Source organism: Octopus bimaculoides, chromosome 21, assembly GCF_001194135.2.
Source record: "Octopus bimaculoides isolate UCB-OBI-ISO-001 chromosome 21, ASM119413v2, whole genome shotgun sequence".
In the NCBI taxonomy this organism is placed as follows: Eukaryota; Metazoa; Mollusca; class Cephalopoda; order Octopoda; family Octopodidae; genus Octopus; species Octopus bimaculoides.
The window spans coordinates 8,691,085-8,695,712 of NC_069001.1; the positions used below are offsets into that span (position 1 = coordinate 8,691,085).

Below are 4,628 nucleotides of genomic sequence, written 5' to 3' on the forward strand. Positions count from 1 at the left end.
CTCAAAGAGAAACTGGACCGAGACAAATTATTGGGTATGAGTTAAAGCTATTTATAACAAACTATGGGCTCCCGAAGGCTTCAGAATTTTACTCTATCACGTGACCTTATTAGGGGCCGTGATTGGTCAGTTTGCGTTCTGGCGGGAACGGTTCGAAGAAGTTGCCGATTCGAATAATGATCAGTCACGTGATGGACAAGGAATGGGTTCTCTACTACGCTCGCATTTATTTATATTTAAATGAGAAGATTGTATGTAATGGCGATAGTAGTTTTGTATCTAGTGACGATAGGTAGTTTCACTACAAATGTTTGTAAATGCCTGTTCATTCTTGCAGTTTTCTCTCGCTTCAGAAAATCATCTAAAGGAATATAAGTTAATAACTGTAGACCGTAGATGATTTTCTTACATGTGTTAGTATAAAACCAAAGACGACTGGCTTCAATAAATGAAATACTGGAGGTTGTTTTGTTTTGTTGTTTTCTTTTTGCTGCAGCTTCTTTATTTCTATTCCATGTTGTCGTTGCATATCGATCTGGTCTTGGACAGTTCCGGTACAATATCAGGGAATTTTACTATGAGAAGTCGCTAGCCAATCGGTTAATCCTTCTCCAATTCTGGAGAGAGTGAGAGATTGGAGAAGTAAAAAAAAAAAGATGGCGAGGGAGAGAAAGAGGGAGACGGAAAGAGAGAAAGATTTGCGGTGAATATTGTGAATGGCCTCCAAGGATTTTTCTCAGTACGTACTTCCGAGATACAGAAGCGCAGACTCATACATATTTTATTTTGTCGAGTCAGGAAGCCTCAGTACAGAGTGTAGGGGACGTGCAGAAACAACCAAAGTTGATTCCGATGGCATCTGAAGACAGAGTGAAGGCACATGGCTCAGTGGTTAGCGCGTCAGTCTCACAATCATGCAGTAGTGAGTTCGATTCCCGGATTGGGATGTGTGTTGTGTTCTTGAGCAAGACACATTATTTCACGTTGCTCCAGCTCACTCACCTGTAGAAATGAGTAGTGACGTCACTGGTGCTAAGTTGTATCGGCCCCTTCGCCTTTCCTTTGGATAACATCGGTGACGTGGAGAAGGGAGGCTGGTGGGGGACGCTAGGGGCGGCAATTTTCATCCTCTTGTAGGCTATTGCTGTAGGCAATATGTTTTTGCAGGGTCCGGAGGCGGCAAATGGAAGGGCCGCCCTGGGCGTCACACACTCTAGCTACACCAGTGCAGGAATGTATTTAATGTGTAAAATTGGTAAATCCCTTAGTGTTTTACTGCTATATTTAATAGCTATTTAAGCAATGAGCTCAAGGGTGGTTAGTGGGTTGGCTGTAGTCCTGAAGAAGGAACAAGAACTCCTGAAATATGTATATACATCCATAATAATTTTTCTATCTTTAATCACATTCTTTACATTAGACGATTCGGATACGAAATGTCTTAACAAATCAGTGCGCGCTATGATTTCTATAGAAAAGCTGTACAGATAATCTTAAAAAGTGACCAGAAAATAGCAGTGTACATATACCTATCAGTAGGTATTATATACACATACATATATATGTATATATAGTAAATATATATATAGAGAGAGAGAGAGAAAGAGAGATAAATAGATAGATAGATAGATAGATAGATAGATAGATAGATAGATAGATAGAAGTAAATACATATGTATAATTGTATATATATATATATATATATATATATATATATACATATGTGTGTATGTACGTATGTGCGTCTATGTATATGTATGTACATATGCTTATATTTATAAACACGCATGCGCGCGCACACACACACATACATACATGTGTGTGTGAGTGTGTGTGTGTGTGTGTGTGTGTAAATAAACAAAACTTTAGTTATTAACGCTGCTCTATTAATCCAATAACCTTTTAAAAATTCTGCCTCACTTCCAAACTGAGCATCCGATACACAATAACCTAACAGAAATTTACACATTCACATTATTACCATCATCTCCGCATCCGAATAAAGGAAATATAGAAGGCAAACTAGTTTTGTTTCTAGGGTAATGCCTTGAATCCAAGTAAATTGTCTGACTTCTGCGTCACCAAATTCTCTTCATTATACAACCTTTATTTTATTTCTTTCTCTACTTGGTTATATAAACTATAAGCGCTGTTTTTCTTTTCTCTCTTTTAATTACATAATCATTGTGATTTTTTTTCCCTTCTTCACGTCATATTATTGCTTAACAGCTTGTGAGTGTTGAAACAGGCATTAGAAAACAATTCTCATATCCCGTGTTAGATATTTCCTTTCTTTGCATGGAAATGGCTATATTTCAATGATTGAGGAGGTCTACAAAATGTTTAAGTAGCTCAAAGCATAAGTAAATGATGTAGATGCGGTTTCAATCCTAGTAAGCAGATTGCAAATGTCCAAGTGTTAGACTCTATCTTCGCATGTTCTTCTCCATCTACGACGTCTTCTGTTTCTCTTGACCCGACAAGTTTCTTACCACCTTTATTACAGGCACGCTTCTCTCATCAGACTCACCTTTATCTCCTCTTCACAGCATCATCATAATCATCATCGTCATCGTCGGCATCGTCGCCATCATCATCATCATCATCATCGTTATCATCGTCATCGTCATTGTCATCATCCTCATCATCTATGCTGGCATGGGTTGGACTGTCTGACAGGAGCTGGCAAGCCCCGGAGTCACACCAAGAGCTCCTGTCGTCTGTTTTGGCATAGTTTCTACAGCTGGGTGCCTTCCTAATAGCAACCACTTTACAGAGTGTAAAGGATGCTTTTTATTTAGCACCAGCATCAGAGCTTTTCAAGTGGCCCTGGCACCAGTGCATTTTGTGTGGCACCAGCACCAACAGGGCTACCAAGTACTCTCTAAGATAAAAAAAAACTCAAATACAAAATGTATCTCCTGAATACGGAGAGTTCCAGTCCAAAACTGATATAGAAATATTCAGCTTAATATTGTTGCCTTCGTTTGAGAGAGCCTTAAGTATTCATTTCATTGTTTATTTTTGTTTTCAGGCTCATCAGTCCTGATCAGGTAAATGTATGTTCAAAGACATTCTAGCCATCACCATCCCTTACTTGGATGAACATTGAGAACATTATATATCATGTATGCTTCTCTTTATTCTTTACTCTTTTACTTGTTTCAGTCATTTGACTGCGGCCATGCTGGAGCACCGCCTTTAGTCGATCAAATCGACCCCAGGACTTATTCTATGTAAGCCTAGTACTTATTCTATCGATCTCTTTTGCCGAACCGCTAAGTTACGGGGACGTAAACACACCAGCACCGGTTGTCAAGCGATGTTGGGGGACAAACACAGACACACAAACATATACACACATACATACATACATACATACATACATATATATATATATATATATATTTATATATATATATTTATATATATATATATATACATATACGACGGGCTTCTTTCAGTTTCCGTTTACCAAATTCACTCACAAGGCTTTGGTCGGCCCGAGGCTATAGTAGAAGACGCTAGCCCAAGGTGCCACGCAGTGGGACTGAACCCGGAACCATGTGGTTGGTAAGCAAGCTACTTACCACACAGCCACTCCTACGCCTATTTAAAAAAAAACAATTGTGCGTGAAGTGAACCAGGTAAGGCTGCTGTTTCCAGCAGATCGAGCAAACATGAACAGGCTCACTCATTGACTCAGGCTGCACCTAAAACTTAAAAGTTTGTTTCTGTGAAACATAGGAGGGGTGGGGGAGAGAGAGATTGGTGGATAAGCACATGATAGAGAATATCAGTGAAGATTATTGACATTTACAGACAAACAACATGAAGCTACACAAACATTGTTGGTTTAAGGTTGCAGAGAACTGGATAAAGTGAACAATGTAATGTTATATTAGCAACATAAGAATCAATAGAAAATATTTGCAGATATCATACTTACTTCGCCAGGTTGACTTTAGTTAATTAGCTAACAGATCACATGATGTGTCAAAACATTGCCACTGAAGATATCCTAGCATAGGATGGCATGGTCGTGACTAAAGTTCATGTGACCGGAGATCAAAGATCTGATCTAGGTCTAAATATAGCAGTGGGTAAAAAGTAGGCATACAGTTGCTTAGTATGAGTGGAATGTTCTTTTCATTTCTCTATGCTGGCTCATGTGGATTTTCTAAAGACTCTAACTGTAGAAAAAAACTTTCCATCACAAATTCCACACCATCATCTGAAATATATTTGTAGAAAATTTTTACTGGAAAATATCCACTTTCCTGGAAGTTATGAGGAAATAACGTCAATGGTATACTTGTGTAGGTGTGCCTATGGAAAGAGCCCTCCATTGGTATTAAGTAATTATATGTCTACTAGCTGGCCCTGTGCAGTAAAAAATGGGTGGGGGGAAAGGGCAATACAAACCAATGTACAAGCCAACCCAATAATATGAACCTGAACCGACAGATTTTTCTGCAAAATATCGATAGTTATCCTGTTCATGCCATATTATTAGCATTATCCTGCGTTTGAGAATAAAATTATTTCCTTATCTGTATCTTTCAATATATATATATATATATATATATGCCTACATGCATACATTAATACATACATATATATATATA

At 38.2% G+C, this 4,628-nt stretch overlaps 1 long non-coding RNA gene across 1 annotated transcript in view; it reads right to left on the reverse strand.

Annotated features, from left to right (window-relative positions):
* Positions 1 to 4,628, reverse strand: part of LOC106875613 (uncharacterized) — a 25,387-nt gene that overhangs the window by 1,586 nt on the left and 19,173 nt on the right. The window contains exon 2 of the long non-coding RNA XR_001410145.2: positions 3,950 to 4,234. This is a non-coding gene — a long non-coding RNA (uncharacterized LOC106875613). The remainder of the gene's footprint in view (positions 1 to 3,949; positions 4,235 to 4,628) is intronic.